An 18138-nucleotide genomic window follows, 5' to 3' on the forward strand; every position below is an offset into this window, starting at 1 on the left:
AGAGAGAGACAAGTCCTTCTCATAGGGAAGATTTTTCACACATAGCAAGTAACTACCCTTTAACCCACAGTGACTGACAACCATATTATAGGATATGAAAGATGGTCCAATATGCTTGTTCATCCAACCATTGTTTGCAAAGATTGACAAAAGTCAATTTATTGCACAGAATGAGTGAGGTGAGTCTCTGCTCTGCAGCCCAGAACAGAATGTAAAAGAGCCCCCAAAGTGACAGGGCTTTACATGACATAGCTGTCAAAATCCTAAAAACAAAAGAAAACATAAAAGAAACATAAAAGAAAACATAAATTCAGAAAGAACCATACCCACATAATCTCATTTGATAGGATCAAATTCATAAGAGTAACAGAGGACAGAGGTAAATCTAAAGGGATTTAAATATATTTTCTTTTTCTAAGTTCCTATTAATGTCTCTCAGGGTTATAGAATTCTGGATCTCCTCAGTTACTACTTTATCATTACCTTCAACCTACAATGCATGAGGCACACTGAATTTACCCTCATACTCATGTACTTATCACTTATTTTTTTCTATAGAAATGCATATGTATATTAATATATTTTTCCCACATTTCCAAGATTCTACCTTGAAAATTTCTGTGATATCACTTCCCTGAAATGCATTTTTATTATTTCATGTCAGTTCATCTAAGTATTCTATATCATGTGTTGGAAAAGTTGAGACAACTCCAAGGCCCTTCTTATTTGACTATTTATAAACTATAATTAAACATCAACCTCAGTACCTCCAAAGAACTTAAGTCTCATTCACCTTTCTCATTCATAGTGCTTTATTTTTTAAGTGGGTAGCAGAAATTTTATTTTGAAGAAGAGTAAGTCATTTAAAGCCAAGTGTTCTTTAAGTGTACTTTAGAGGATCCCAAAAACCTAAGGTTGTGGTTCTTAAACAACCTTACCACTGAAAGATCTAGATTACACTCCAGGTTGGACACTGATACTATGCTTCCATGGGAAATAGTTTCTTGGTTGTGAATATTGTCTTTCCCTTTCCCCTATAATCTTGCAAATGTGTGGATTGTGTAAAGTTTTAGAATCACCTTTTTCAACACAGTTAGCATGGACCCATTTGATAATAGAAGAAATCTATATTCTGAAAAAAAAAGACCCTTCACCAAGGCCTAAAGAAGTGATAAAATAATCTCTGGCAAAAATAACAGTCATCCATTAGATTATTTTTTTAAAAAATACTAAGAATAAGTTTAGTTAGTAATACATTACCATACTAAGAAAAGTGATATAAATGCGATTTTAATTTTTAAAGTTGTTTCTGATTACTACAAAGAGTATAAAAAGCTGGGTACATGGGCTGGAGTTGTGTCTCACTTGTAGACTAATTTGCTAGAATGTGCAAAGCACTGAGTTTGATTCTCAGTAATACATATAAAGATTTTTTGTTGTTTTTGTTTTTAAATACATGACAGTGGAATGCATCGCAATTCTTATTACACATATAGAACAATCTTTCATACCTCTGTTTGTATATTAATTATGTTCACATCAATTCCTGTCTTCATATATGTGCTTTATTTTTTGAGAGAGTGAGAGAGAGTAAGAGAGAGAGAGAGAGAGAGAGAGAGAGAGAGAGAGAGAGAAATTTATTATTTTTATTTTTTAGTGTTCTGCGGACACAACATTTTTGTTTGTATGTGGTGCTGAGGATAGATCGGCCGCACGCATGCCAGGCAAGTGCACTACTACTTGAGCCACATCCCCAGCCCCATATATGTACTTTAGATAATAATGTCTATCACATTCCACAATCCTTGCTAATCTTTACACAACACTCCTACACTGGCTACTTGACATAAACTTGCCTCAGGGATTTAAAGCATTAATCAAATAGATTTTATTCAGCCTATGTAGTGCTGTTGGAATGGCTATTATGAAAATCTAGGGGGAGGGGGGATAGTAGAGTATAGGAAAGGCAGCAGAATACAACAGACACTAGTATGGCAATATGTAAATCAATGGATGTGCAACTGATGTGATTCTGCAATCTGTATATGGGGTAAAAATGGGAGTTCATATCCCACTTGAATCAAAGTGTGAAATATGATATATCAAGAACTATGTAATGTTTTGAACAACCAACAATAAAAATTAATTAAAAAAAAGAAAACAAAAAGTAAAAAAAAAAAAAAAAGAAAATCTAAAATTGTCATGTGTGGTGGCGGTGGCATGTGCCTGAAATTCTAGAAGCTATGGAAAATGACACAGAAGAATTGTTAGTACAAAGACAGCCTCAGTAACATAACAAAGCTACAATCAACTTAATGAGAGCCTGTCTCAAAATATAACATAAAAAAGAATGTGGATGTATCTCAGTGGTATGCAACTCTGGGTTCAATACCCAGCATCAAACCATACAAAACCAAGCAAATATCTCATAATTAATAGGGATTTAGGGGTACACAAATATGTAAAAATATTGGTGACAATATAAATTTAATAAATATATTTTTATAAAAGTGTTAAGGTTCTTTAAAAGCCCAAAATAAAAATGCCACATAATCCACTAGTAATAATTTGGAGTAGCAGTGCAAAATCATACATGCCTGTACCCCTAGTGGCTTAGGAGAATAAGAGGTAGAAAACTAGAGATTTATTCTCAAGTTAAAGACCAGCCTCAATAACTTGGCAAGGTCCTAAGAAACTCAGTAAAACACTCCCTCAAAAATAAATAAATAAATAAAAGTGTTGGAGACTGGGTATGTAGCAAACTGGTAAAGTGCCCTGGGGTTAATCTCCAGTATTTAAATAAATAAATGAATGAATGAATGACTGACTGAATGAATAAATAAATAAATAAATAATTGTCGGTAAAAAAAATGCCATACAATCCAGTAATAATAACTTTGGGTATATATGTAAAAAATTTGGAAGCCTTTGCTAAATATATTGCCACACATCTATTTTTTATTGTACATTTATTCATGGTATCTAATAAAAGGAAACAAATAAAGTACCTTTTAGATAGAAATTATATCAGAAAATGCCTTCCAGCTGCAAAGCATCCAATTAGTCCTTTCAGAAGCTACACACTTAAAATTCAAACTGTTCCCTACAAGACAAGACTCAGAGAGTGGTGTTTTCTAAATACTCCAAAAATTTGGAATCTCTTGGAACCTTGTTTTAGATATTCTAAAACTCAGAACTAGGTAATATGGGAGGTCAGAATGAGAACACAAGACATAGTAAATTCTTTAAAGGGGAATCTTAACTCAGACACTGACATAACCAAAATCAGAGTTGTAGATAAAAAATAGATTCTGTTTCACTGATTTCTGGGTTATGGATTCAAATCAAATATATATTAGAAAAAAAATTAAGGGTACTGGTTAAAATCTACATAAAACAGGTATTAAAAATGTACCAGGGGCTGGGTGTGTTTGTGCAAGCCTGAAATCCCAGTTGCTGAAGAGGCTGAGGAAGAATTATCAAAATTTCAAAGCCAGCCTTAGCAGAAGCTGTAAAGGTAAAATTTTTAAGCTGATTCTAAGCCGCGGAGCCAGAGTTAAAGTGTAAAGGACGGGGACACTGTGAAGTTTCTAAAACTACAAGGCTTGGGTTGTAAAGTAAGAGACCATTGATATGTAAGAGACCATTGATATGTTAAATACCTCGGCTACCCCGAAGCCTTTGATCTCTGTAGCTGTTAGGACAATAGAGGAGCTGCCCCAGTAAACATTCTCACTGACTCCTCTGGTGGTCTGATAAAACTTGGGACTTTGAGTAGCCTGGCACTAGGCACCACGGGCCCAGAACCAATCAGTTTAAATATCCCCCCCCACTTAAGAGTAACCAATCACCACCCCCCCCTCCAATCTGTTCCCGCCAGTAAATGTGCTAATCTTGACTCAGAGTTGTTGTTCAATTTTCCCACGTCTCTTGTTGATTTGTTCTGATGTATGCAAAGCCCCCCCCCCCCCCCCGCCCCCCGCAAAAGGTGTACTTAAGCTCAGCTTAACCTCTGCTCTGGGCCCTGGGCTGCTCTTCCTTTTTGTGCGAGCCAGCCTGGGGACTCAGCGCGCTGAACCGGATCCTAATAAATTCCCTCTTGCACATTGCATAAAGTTAGTCTCTTGGTGGTCTCTTCCTCCGACGCTTCGCTGGACCCTTACAAAGCGAGGTGCTAAGAAACACAGTGAGATTCTGTCTCTAAATAAAGTAAAAAAAAAAATCCTGGTGATTTGTCTTAGTAGTCAAGTGTTCATGAGTTCAATCTCCAATATCCCCCATAAAAAATGTACCAGGTGGCTGGGGCTGGGGCTCAGTGGAGCTCACTTGTCTAGCACATGTGAGGCACTGGAATATAAAGTCTATCAACAACTTTATATATACTGTACCAAGATATTGACAATGACTTTGATCTAAATTGCGTGTACTTTAGCCCTTAAGATTTAAGTTGGTTGGGGCTGGGGATGTGGCTCAAGCGGTGGCGGGCTCACCTGGCATGCAGGCAAGCCTGGCATTTGTGCAGCCTGGGTTTGATTTACAGCACCACATACAAAGATGTTGTGTCCGCCAAAAACTGAAAAATAAATATTAAATTTTTAAAAAATCTCTCTCTCTCCCTCTCTCTCTCACACACACACACACTCTCTGTTAAAAAAAAAAAAGATTGAAGATGGCTAGGCATGGTGGTGCATTCCTGTAATATCAGCTATTTTCAAGACTGAGACATAATGATCATGAATTCAAAACCAGTCTCATCAATGGTGAGGCACTAAGCAACTAAGTGAAACCCTGTCTCTAAGTAAAATACAAAATAGGGGTAGGAATGTGGCTCAGTGGTAGAGTGTCCCTGACTTCAATCCCTGGTCTCCCCCCAAAAAAAATGTTGCTGAGTAAATAGCTCAGTTTGTAGAGTGCTTGCCTTCTAAGCATGAGGCCCTGGGGTCAGTCCCTAGTACAGAGAGAGAGAGAGAGAGAGAGAGAGAGAGAGAGAGAGAGATTGAAATTGCATATAATTTAAATTCAAGTTAGTCCCACTTTTATTTTTTCCTGCCACACCAGAATAAAAAGAGTTTCGTGAAATATTTGGAGTGTTTATGTGGGATATTTATTTTTTTTTTCATTTACCTATTTTTATGTGTTGCTTAGGATCAAACCCAGGGCCTTGCGCGTGCTAGGTGAGTACTGTATCACTGAGTCACAACCCCAGATTGTCTTACCATAAATAAATAAAAAAACAAATTATTAAATAAATAAACCCTCAATTGATGACCCATTACAGTTTTTAAAAAACCTTAATTGGGATTTTTTAATGTCACCTAATTTTATTCTGCTTTTCTTCTCATGTGAAAAATCTCAGAATGATAAATTAAAATCTTTTAAAAATGCCCTCCAGTCATGAAGAAAAACATTATAAATGATGCATACATTTGAAATAAAACATGGAAAAATGATTAATAATGCTGAAAGTGGAGTTTTGAGATTAACCAAAATTTCTCAGTTTGCAAATTGAATCTGGGTGCTTGTCTCATAAATTTTGAAGAAAAAAAATCTATTTAAGCAAAAAGAAATAGAATGCCCACCATGTGGTATGAGGAATGATACCAGGAAAAAAAAACCTCATTTTTGTGTGCCATCTTAGAAGTTTACTGATAGTTTTGGGCAGAACAGGAAGCATAATGCATTTAGAATAGGTTTTGGAAAAGGCATCCTGACTACCATATGGGGTCATTTTCATTCTTTCTATGACCCATTCTTTTTTCTTCAAATTCAATCAGGAATCACCCCTGGGACAAAGGACTTTGTTGAAGGTGTTCCCACAAGTGGGCTTCAAGGTCTTTTACATTTGAAATAGGCCTTAATGGTGCTCATTAACATCTTTTGGTTAGCCACCAGGTGTGTTTGAGTGAGGTCCATTATCCACTTTACATGGCCATTATACTATCTTTCTATTTTATACTTATTTTCTGTGAACAGAGAACCCTAGTTTTGGATATGTGAACATAGAGCTAAAAAACTAGGGGTTTATTCTAAGACCTATGGAGAGCAAAACTGAAGTTCTGGATTTCAGATTTTTGTTTTGGATTTGAGATACTGCTTTTGATACATTTAAAAATCTCAGGACTCATGAAGAGAATGAGTTAAAAGCCAACATCACCACACTTGTGAGGCCCTAAGAAATTCAAAGGGACCCTGTCTCTAAATAAAAATATTAAAAAGGGGTGGGAATGTGAATCTGTGGATGAACACCTCTGGGGTGAATTTCTGGTACCAAAAAAGAAAACAACATATAAATAATAATAATAGTAATAATAATAATAATAATAATAATAATAATAATAATAAACAAACCAACCAACCAACCCTCATGAGTAACAAGCCCTAAAACCTAAAAATAACAGCCTCTCTCATGCATGAATACAATAAATGGATTTGTAGTTCTCTCCTGGTAATTATCTCAGTCTTCACTATGCAATCTGGAGACATGCTGGACTCATGGCACATGGAAGCCCACAAAGGAGACTGAAAGAAGCTGAAAACACCATACAATTATGGAAAAAAATGCCCAGGTTTTCAACTGCTGATCTAAGCCTCACTAGATTAGTCAGAGGGGGGTGAAGGCTAAGCTACCACAGAGAGACCCTTTGGCCACAAGACTCTGGAGAGGACCATGAGAGGAGTCCTTAGCCATGACTGCCATGACTGTCCTTAGCCATGACTTGCCACTCCTGTCAGCTTTAAGCCACTTTCCTACCCAGTCTCAAAATAACAAGGCACACTTACCATTTCCTGGCTCTCAGGGTTCTCAGCATTCTCCCTGTGGTTTGTTTTCAGATTCTGCATAGCACAGACACCTGGGCTCCAGATTCAGGAGAGAAGCCTACAAAAAGATTTTAAAAATGGCGGGTTCCAGACACCTAGGGAACAGAAGATTGTGTAAGCCCTCCCCCTTATCACTGACTGTGTGAGGATTGGACAGTTCTCACCTAAGTGACTGATTGGTCAAGGCTTCAGGCACTGCCTCCAACCTGAGCCAAGGTTGCAAAGAATCAAAGTCTGAATGACAGGCTGCTCCATTTTCTTTGTTAACCAACTACAGACCAGGGCTGAGAATATAGCTTGGTCAGTAAAGTGCTTGTTTTGCTGATATAAGGCCATAGATTTAATCCCCTGCACTACATGCACACACTCCCCCCCCCCCCAAAAAAAAAAAAGATTAAGTAAAGGACTTTGGGGACTAGGGTTATGGATCAGTAGTAGAGAACTTCCCTAGCATGCATGAGGTACTGGGTTGAATACGAAGCACCGCATTAAAAAGCCACCCATGAGGGGAATGTGGCTCAAGCGGTAGCACACTCGCCTGGCATGCAGGCGGCCCAGGTTAGATCTTCAGCACCACATACAAACAAAGAAGTTGTTTCTGCCAAAAACTAAAAATAAATATTAAAAAAAGCCAACAAACAAATTACTAATGATACTGTGTCCATCTACAACAGAAAAATATTCAAGAAAAAAAAAAGTCTTTGTATTGGACTTGTGCACCCTCACTACAGAACTCATAAACACTTTTTATAAATAATATATACATATATGTGTTCAGACAATGTATGAAATTCTCCTGTGATGTCTTTTCGAGTAACTTATATTACAGGTATGCTTCACAACCTTAAATCCTCCCCACCTCACTTATTATTATTATTATTATTATTATTATTATTATTATTATTATTATTAGAGGCCTGTTAATTGCATTAAATGGGTATGGGGTTATTTTAAGGCAAAGTTTTCTTCCAATAACAGGACCTAGCCCAGAGAGAAATGTATTGACACTAATAACTGTTTATAAGGTTAAAGCAATTTGTGAATAAATATTTATATGTATTTTTATGAAAATGATATCACAATTACTTTAATATATTTTTTAATTTTTCTATTCCTTGTCTCATAAAAAAACAGTTTGAACTTTAAACTGTTTAGCAATGTTCTTATATCCCTTCCCCCAAAAAAGTGACTCACAAGTATAATTCAAATTATTGAGACTCATAAATTTTTGATCTTTTATTTTAACTAGTGAAGTCTAAAGATTTTCTTTTTATTTTCACATTTAAATGAAGCACACTTTTATAGCTTTCTTTTTGTTTAACTGACTTTTAATATTCTTCAATTTTTACCCCCATTCTGATCACTTTGGACTATTGATGTTTTCATGGAGGGGATATCAAAGTGGTCATGCACAAGGTAGGAAATGGATATAGTAGATATAAGACTGGTGATTGCTGAACATGTAGATTTTGCTATACAAAATAAGTCTTGGTGGATGATATGGGGGTAGGGAGAAAAAGAGCAATGAAAAAAGAAGAAAAACTTGAACAGTAGAGGGGTTCACATGCTACAAGTCTACAATGATAGCATGAATATAGAGGGTAGTGTTCTTGGAAGTAGCAATAAAATTCGAGGGAAAGAAAAAGGTAATTTTTTGCACAGTTCCCAAGTGAGAGAGCCAGGTGAATGGGTTCTGTGTTCAACTCTTCCCACTTAGGAGTGGAATTTATAGTTCATAGGGTATGTCTCAGTAAGTAGTAAAACACCATTTCTATGTACCTTTACACTTTTTCATGGCTACAAGCTGACTTTGACAATTCCAGTCACATTACAACTTTGCACTTTTTAGCTATTCATTAATTAATTAATTCATTACATTATTTATTTGTTTTTTATTAATTTACTTATTCTTTAGTTGTCATTATTTTTACATTACTGGTGATTACATAATTGCATAAATATTCTGAATGTTGACTTTTGGTTAAATATTGTTTTATGTGTTTATTCCAACATTTACTTTTCATTGAAATGTTTTTCCTTTGTCAAGCCTGATTTATATTAGACCTTAATTTTCATTTAAGAAGACTAGATAAAATCACATTATTTCAAATAACTCAAGGATTTATCATCTTTGCAGAATCCTAATCACCTGCTAAAGTTGACCCCGTCTGGGTCAACTAAAAGCTGTGTCAAAACTCCTTTTTTTCCTTACATACACTTTAATAAAGGATTTCTCTCTCACTTTTATATTTTGGAGAGTAGACTAACTTCCCAAGCAGTAGTTAATAACCTAGATGAGTTTTCCAACTAGCTCACTATTACTTTTAAATTATTTACATCCTTGACACTAACAGTGTCACTGATTACTTTTTTTTGATTTTTGCAAGATTTCTCTCTCTCTCTCTCTCTCTCTCTCTCTCTCTCTCTCTCTCATATGACAAATTGAAATCAGATATGCTTTTTTACTAAGAAACACTCTCAGCCTTTAATAAAATATTCTATAAAGAAAAAGGGTTTTGCTGATTTTCTTAGAGCCTCACTAAGTTGCTGAAGCTGGCTGACTTTAATCTAATGTTATAGAAGTTTGCAATACATATATATATATATATATATATATATATATATATATATATATATATATATATATATATATAGAGAGAGAGAGAGAGAGAGAGAGAGAGGGTAGTGTTCATTTGACTCTTTCTCTTGGGGACTGTGCCAGAGTTACCTTCTTCTTTCACTTCTACCTTATTTATGCCTCCAAAGAAAGTACCCTTTACCCTCATACTATCATTGATCCACCATTAGACTTTTTAAATCTGAACTCTTGAGCTGGTCATTCTTTCCCTCTTTCCTTCACAGCACTTTTTTCTCTACCTGTACCTCTTCCACCAATACTTTTTCATGAATACTCACTACTACATACTCAGTATCCACCAATGTCACATCCTGATCAATTCCTGTTCTGCTTTTTCCATGAATCACTTTGAGATCCCCTTCACCCAGATATCAATAGTTCAGGGTAAGGTCAGGTAAGGGTGTTATATATGCAGATTTTTAAATGTCATTTACATGACAATAAGCCTATTAAAATTGGGATGTATTTTGTCTTAGGTTAAAAAAGAAAATCTACAAATTGTACTGTTATACTGAATTGTTTAAAATTTATTAATCTCAATAATTTCAAAAAAATTCTTTAAAAAGGAGAATAAAGAAAAGAACATAATACACATAAATTGACAAATTTGAAGACACACCAAGTGTACATACAAAAAGAGTCATATATCAGTGCTTTCAAAAGACAAATTAATTTGAAATAATGTAGTTAATGTGAGATGTAGTTATCATTTATTAATTATATATAATGGTAGTATACATGTATATGTACAAAATGCATCTCATATAATTATGAGTATACATTGCAAAAAATGAACTCTACAGTATTTTTTTTTTAAATTTTGCTGAAGACACTATAAATACCTACATCTAGGTTTATGGATTAACAGATGTTCAGGATACATTTTGTACTTCATAAAGTTCACAACTCACCAACAGACTTTTTTTTTCAATTTTTAAAAGGAATAGTATTTATTTTCAGTTAGAACATAATGCCATCATTTATCTTTAATTTTTAAATACTTTTAAATTATATATGAAAACAGAATGCATTACAATTCTTATTACACATATAGAGCACAATTATTCATTTCTCTGGTTTTATAGAAATTATATTTACATGAATTCACTTCTTTATACATATACATTATATAACAATATACATCATGTTCCACCATCACTTTTAACCCCATGATCCCTCCCCTCACCTCCCAACCCCCAAAAGTTCATTTTGATACACAATGATGTATGCTATAAAGTTATAAAGAGTATATACCTTATAATAATATAAACAGATAAAGTTTTGTAACTAATACATAGCATAATAATAATAATAATAATAATAATAATAAACTTGCCATTTAGACATTAATAAATTATACATCTAGCACTTTTGACATCTTTTCCAAAAAAATTGACATCTTTTCCAAAAGAAGGGGGAGTTATTTGTGGGGGAAAATGGTATTCTACGCTTTCTTAATATCAAGAAATCTTATTTTCAGAAGTAATATATATTTCAATATAAAAATAAAATAGAACCAGGTTCCATGGCACACACGTCTAATCCCAATGGATTGTGAGGCTAAGTCAAGATAATCCTGAGTTCAAAGCCAGCCTCAGAAACATAGCAAGGCCCTAAGCAACTATGTGTGACCCAGTCTCTGTGTGCCCCTGATTTAAATTTCCAGTAAGAAACAACAACAACAAAAAGAATACAATGAGAAATTGCTGTTATTTCATGATGAAAACTGTATAGATATATAATACTCCTCACCAAGCAGCTTAGACCTTTAGAAATTATAGTATATGTGTGTACAATGACAGTGTACAAGTATGTGATAGCATAAGACTAGAGCTATACTTGTCAATACTGTAGAAATCTGTGGCCAAGGAGGAAAGACAAAGTGATTCAGAAAAATAAAAATAATAAAGTTTGTGAAAAAAATGGTTTCTGGAATCCAGAAAAAATTTTGGTTTAATTAGAGTACAAAATACCACATAAGTATTATACTGAAGTTACATCTGTTAAATACATCACATGTATAATGGATTTCAAGGAAAATATGTGGAACTTATCACAAACTAAATAAAAATTTACAAAAGCACATAAAATAGCATGTGTGTAAATAAAACTAATCATTACAAAGACAACTCTTTTAACTCAATTTAATATATAATATTTTACTATAAAAATTTTAGCACGTTTTTCTTTAAATACAAGAAGAGAGCTGGACCTGTTGGTGCACAATTGTAATCCCAGTACCTTGGGAGGTGTATTGTGAGCTCAAAGCCAGCAACAGCAAAAGTGAGGCCCTAAGCAACTCAGTGAGATGCCGTGTCTAAATGTCATACAAAATATGTTTGGGGATGTGGCTCAATTCCCCTGAGTTTAATTCCAAGTACCAAATAAAAGAAAAGAAAAGAAGGGACAAAAAAATTATTTTAGAAATAAAATACATGTAAAATACTCCAAAACCTTTAATAAAAAAACAAATAATATAGTTATTGTTATGAGACACATTTAATGTATATTATGAAACCATATTGCAATAATACAGACCAATATACCATAATATAAATCAATTCTGAAACCATATGTAGATCAATAGTATTGTTAAGAGCAATAGAAAGGCATATGTAAAACTGACCATATGAAAAATAACATTAGAAATGAATGAATGAATCATTCCAACCTAAAGTTAGAATCGGGACATAGAGGCAAAGTTCACTGTGAGCGTGTGTGTGTGCAGAATGTGCAAGATAGTCAGTTCCAAACTTAGCAACACTATGAAAAGCAAATATTAACAGGGAATGATGTTGAAAATAAAGCAGAATATTAAATGAGACACTCTCCCTCCATCTATAGATAAATTTAAGGAAAAAACTACTGTGAGTATCTCTTTGGCAAAATCATGAATGAGTAGAGAGATTTAGATACACTGGATATTAGTCCGGTCTTAAGGAATGTACCATATTTGGGAAAAAATTCCCAATTACCATCATCACCTCTAGTGAACAGAAATGTGAGAGAGGGGCTGAGGATGTAGCACAGTTTTTAGAGTGCTTTCCTTTTATGCACAAGGCCCTGGGTTCAATCTCTAGCACCACAAAAAAAGAAGGAAATATGAAAGAAATGATACAAAAAAATGGTGATATCTAGGAGCCATAAAATTTTTCACAAGTTTTACATCAGCTGTGACCATGACACAAAAATACCCAAATATCAAAGCTGTCAATTTATCTCAAAAAAAATCTGCTAGCATATTTTCCCAATTGCTGTTGCTGACAGATGAAGTTCACTCTAGCTTGTATTATAGGTGAAATAGGGAGGAATCCAGTAAACTACTCTTAGCTTGACTGAGATTTTAGCACTTGCTGAATCCTGCCCCAACCCTGATACACTAGTAATAAGGCCAGAACTACCAATTCCTCCTAGAAAAAGGTTTTGTGTGTGTGTGTGTGTGTGTGTTTATGTGTGTATTGAATGTTTCACATTTAACATATTTTGTTTATGTTATATGTCCCTGATACACTAGTAATAATGCCAGAACTACCAATTGCTCCTAGAAAGTTTTTTTTTTTTTTTGTGTATGTCTGTGTGTGGATGTGTGTGTCGATGTGTGTACTGAATATCTCAACTTTAACATGTTTTATTTACCTTACTATGTCATGAGTTCCAAACTCTAGAACAAAAGGTGATTGAGCTTATGTAAATCTCTGTAGATTTCAAACAAATGAATTTACATTCTTCTCCCAGCACTTTTATGAACTATGATACCAAACAGCAGTTCAGAAAGGAGCTTAAAAAACAATGATCCCTGTTTATTCCAACAAATCTTTACAGAATATTCCTACATTGGCTACTTTATATAAACTTTCCGCAGGGATAAAATGCATCAGTCAAAGAGATTTTCTGTAGCCTGGGCAGTGTTGTTGAAAAGGTTATTATAATAATCTGAAAGAGCTAGGTGTAGTGGCAAATATACTAGAGGCTGGAGAGGCAAGTCAGGATGATTGTAATTTGAAAGACAGCCTTAACAGCATAGAAAGGGTATAAGCAACTTATTGAGAGGTTAGTGATATATCACCTGTCTCAAAAAAAGAGAAAAAAAAGGACTGGAGACATAACTCAGTGGTAAGCACCCGCAGAGTTCAATTCCTAGCACCAAACCACACCAAACTAAACAAATATCTGAAAGATAGTAGGGACTCCAAAGTATAGGTGTATATGCATAGATAAAAATTTTGGTTACAATATAAAGTTAATAAAGATACTTTTGAAAAAAAATTTCATGGTTCTTTTTTTAAAAAAAGAGAGAGCAAGAGAGAGAGGGAAAGAGAGAGAGAGAGAGAGAGAGAGAGAGAGAGAGAGAGAGAGAGAGAGAGAATTTTAATATTTATTTATACATTTTAGTTTTTGGCAGACACAACATCTTTATTTGTACATGGTGCTAAGGATAAAACCCAGTGCCACACGAATGCCAGGCAAGGGCACTACCACTTGAGCCACATTCCCAGCCCCTATCATGGTTCTTAAGAGCTCAAAATATAAATGCCATATAATCCACTAATAATAATTTTTTGAAGCAGAGTATCATTGTGAATATCTGTACTCTCAGTGGCTTGGGAAGATGAAACAGGAGGAACTTAAATGCAAGACCAGCGTCAGAAACTTGGCAATGGCTTAAGTGACTCAGTGATATCCTGTCTTATTAAAAAAAATAGGGATTTACCACAGCAGTATAGTGCCTAAATAAGTAAAAATAAATAACAATAACAATTCTTGGTTTAAAAATGCCCTATAACCTAGTAAGTATAATTCTGGATAAATATCTAAAGAAATTGGAACACTTTTGTTAAAGATATTACTTCACTTCCATTTTTATTGTAGGTTTATTCACAGTATCCAATAAAAGGAATCAAATGAAGTGCCATTTAGATGCAAGGTATTGATGAAAAGGTTTCTTCCACCTGCAGATCATCCATCTACTTACCTTAAAGGCTGCATACTTATAATTCAAACTGCTCCCTAAAAGGCAAGACTCAGATATGGATTCTTCTGAGTACTCCAAGAAATTTTGGTACCTCTGGACAAATTCTGTAAGACTTTTCCAAAACTAAGGAATAGGTAAATTTTGGAGTTTGGAATGTGGACAACATAAAGTAAATTCCTCAAGGGGGAATCTTAATTCAGACACTGTGATAAGGTGTCTGGTCAGGGGAAGAAAGAGGAAGTAAAATCATGGTTTGAGATAAAACTAGACTTTGCTTCACTGATTTCTAGGTTATTGATTTAATCCAAACAAATATTGGAAAGGGTTAAACCTATTAATTAAAATTTATGTAAAACATGTATTTAAAAAGTACCAGGAAAGAGCTGAAGGGGTGGCTCAGTGGTACAGTGCCTGCCTACCATATATGAGGCCCTGAGATTAATTCTCAGTGCCCCATATAAAAAAATTAAATATAAATAAAAAATTTTTAAAAATACCAGGTAAGGATTTAGGGTTGTTGCTCAGTAGTAGAATGCTTGGCTACTATGCATGAGGAAGTCTGTTTGATACTGGACCCACATTAATAACAAAAACAGCAACAACAACAATAATAATAATAATAATAATAATAATAATAATAATAATAAAGATATTTTGTTCATCCACAACTAAGAAAAAAATTATTTTAAAGAAGTACAACAGTGCTATGGCCTGTAACCTTCTAATTATCTGTGTTCTAATTAATCCCTTTCAATTGAACTTTCTTGTTATTTAAATTAAAGTCCAGTTCCACTTTTATTTCCTGCCATACCAGGACAAAGGAGTTTACTTGAATATTAGGAATGCTTCTAAATGTCACTTTAATAAAGTTGTTTTACATATTTAAAAACTCAGTTGAAAGCAAACTTGGTGGCACAGGCCATAGCCCCTGTGGCACAGAAGAATTATACATGGGTATCATGAGTTCAAAGCTACCATCAGCAAAAGCAAGGCACTAAGCAACTAAGTGAGACCCTCTCTCTAAATAAATACAAAAAAGGACTGGGGATGTATCTCAGTGCCCCTGAGTTAAATACCTGGTGCAAAAAAAAAGAAGAAAAAAATTCAATTGAGGACAAATACATTAAAGAAATAACAACAACAACAAAAAAAACACCTTAATTTTGGACAAATTAACTACACTATTGTGAGGATGGCCTTAGGCCTGGCCTAAAAAAACTCCATTTTAAAAAATTCAGTTTGAAACATGCAGCCTCACCAGACATGCCTAAAGAAGCTCTGCAGTATTGCCCTCAGACATAAACAAATCACTTCCCCTCACCTTGAAAAACAGAGTGAGGCCTCTGGCAGGTTGTCCTCACCTAATAAGAGGGAAGGGTGAGAAGACCAAGGTGCAGACCACCAGACCAGATGTTTCTAGCCCTAGAGTAAATGATGTTATGGAAAAATTTGGTGGTAACTAACAAGGATTGAAAAAAGGGTAAAAAAGCTGCAAAATTTAATATAAATAGTAGAGCAAATGAAGAGATGTTCAGCCAGCTCAATAAAAAATGCACTTGAGCTGAGGAGGCTTATGAGGATTTGGAATGACATCTCATCACTTCTCATCATTTGCATTATCCTCACCACTCTTAAACTCTATAGCCACACCTTAGTGAGGGGGAAAATGTAAAAGATTATGTGATGTGTTGGGTGCAGAGCAGGCTGAAATGTGTTGTCTGCAGGGCAGGCTGAACAGATGTTGGCTGCAAGATAGCCCACACACTCAAACCCCCCTCTATCTGGTCCTTTATACCTGTTTGCTCAAGTCTGAACATTCAATCCCGCTCAAGGCTGAGCACTTTACCCACTTGGGCCAACAAGACAGCTTGCAGACCCAGAGGCCCCATTAGATGTGGGCTATAAAAACTCCCTCCTGCCAGGCCCCCCTCTCTCTTGTTCTCTCCCTCTCTCTTGCTCTCTTTCTCTTACTCTTTATCTTTCTTGTGCAGGCTCTCTGTCTCTCTCTTGCTCTTGCTCTCTCCCTCTTCATCTCTCCTCTCTCTCTCTCTCTCTCTCTCTCTCTCTCCCTCTCTCTCTCTCTTTGTTGCAATGTTGCAATAAAGATCTTTTGGTTTCTTCGTGTGTTGTGGTCATTTTCCTTTCATGATGATCTTCTCATGTGATGAAAACTTAATTTCAGTGGGGAGAAACCCAATGGGGAAAATAAAACCAAGAGGCAAGATCTCCCACACACCCAAAATATATACTTTTATGAATAAAAATTTTATCAAAATTACTTTAAAATTTCATTTAACTTTTGTGCGTCTGGTCTTATGAGAAAGAAAATTTTATTTTAAACTTGTAAGCAATGTCCTAAGGCATTAATATTTTCCCAGAGGGAAAAACAATATAATGCATTAGTATAATTTAAAAATTTCTAGTATTCATAATAAAAATTAAGAAGGACAGCTTAAATCAATTTAATAACTTAAACCACTATATCCAAAATATTGTTATTTTTGAAAATATAAATTGATTAATAAATAAATGTATTTTTCAAGCTTCATCTTAAAATTCACTCTTGACCTCTCAGGGATATCTATGTTCACCACAGCTATATTCCATGTTTTAGATCTATAAATACCCTGACCTCAGCAAGGTGAAAAAAAATGGACAACTAAGTTCTGTGTCATTGGTTATGGAATAAACATACCAAACAACATTCTCTCAGGGCCAAAGAACAGGAGAGACTCTGCACTTTGAGAGAGAAGCCATCTACAACTCAGAAGTATACAAAAGGCGAAAATGTTTCTCACAGGATTATGGGCACAGATCCATTTTCATTTTAGATATCATACTTTAACCAAAAGAGATTGGTATCACTGGAGAGAAGACTCTAGGTCATCAGATCATCAGTAACCCAGAAACTAGAGTCTCAACATTTAAAAAAATTATTTTGAAGTTTTTATCTTTAGTCTAATGCAGGGTTGTGATTTCAATTTTCTTCTTTAGTATCGGGTACTCTGAGAATATCATCAAACATTAAAAGCACAGAAGTCTACACATATTTCCATATAATTCAATAAAGCCTATCAAGAGATTAAAGTTTAAATTTAAATTAATAAAAATTTAACCAGTACCTATAAGGAACAATATGTTTTTCACATAACTTCTGTTCCACATGTGATTGAATCCTGGCATTCATCCTATTAATGAATTAGATATCTATCACTGAATAAGAAGAAACCATATAAAAATTATTGTCTCAAGTGTGGGCTTATCATCAATTAAGCCTGGGTTTATATGGGATCTTTTTACTGCATTAAGTAATAGTTGGTAAGGTTACTGAACTTCAGAGGGAGATATGGTTGCCAAAATGCACCATTCTTCTCAGAATCAAATAAATTAAGGTGGGCTCATACTCATGGAGGTGACAGTGTTATGAAAGTAAAAACAAAGTATTCAAAGTGTTTCCTGACTAATACACTTTCATAGTCACAGATTTACATAAGTCACACACAAAAAATAAGAGCTCAGATCCAAAATTTAGGAAATATACTCTGCACTTTGGCTACAAGAGGAATAAAAACACATTGCAAACTTTATTTGTACAGATAGGGCTAAAGAATTGCTAATATGTTGACACTCTTAATGATAGAAACAAAGTCAATTTTTACCAGCTTGATCTTAAACACCTACCAAAAACAGTTAAGCTAAAACACAGTCA

This window comes from Callospermophilus lateralis, unplaced genomic scaffold (genome assembly GCF_048772815.1).
Source record: "Callospermophilus lateralis isolate mCalLat2 unplaced genomic scaffold, mCalLat2.hap1 Scaffold_105, whole genome shotgun sequence".
In the NCBI taxonomy this organism is placed as follows: Eukaryota; Metazoa; Chordata; class Mammalia; order Rodentia; family Sciuridae; genus Callospermophilus; species Callospermophilus lateralis.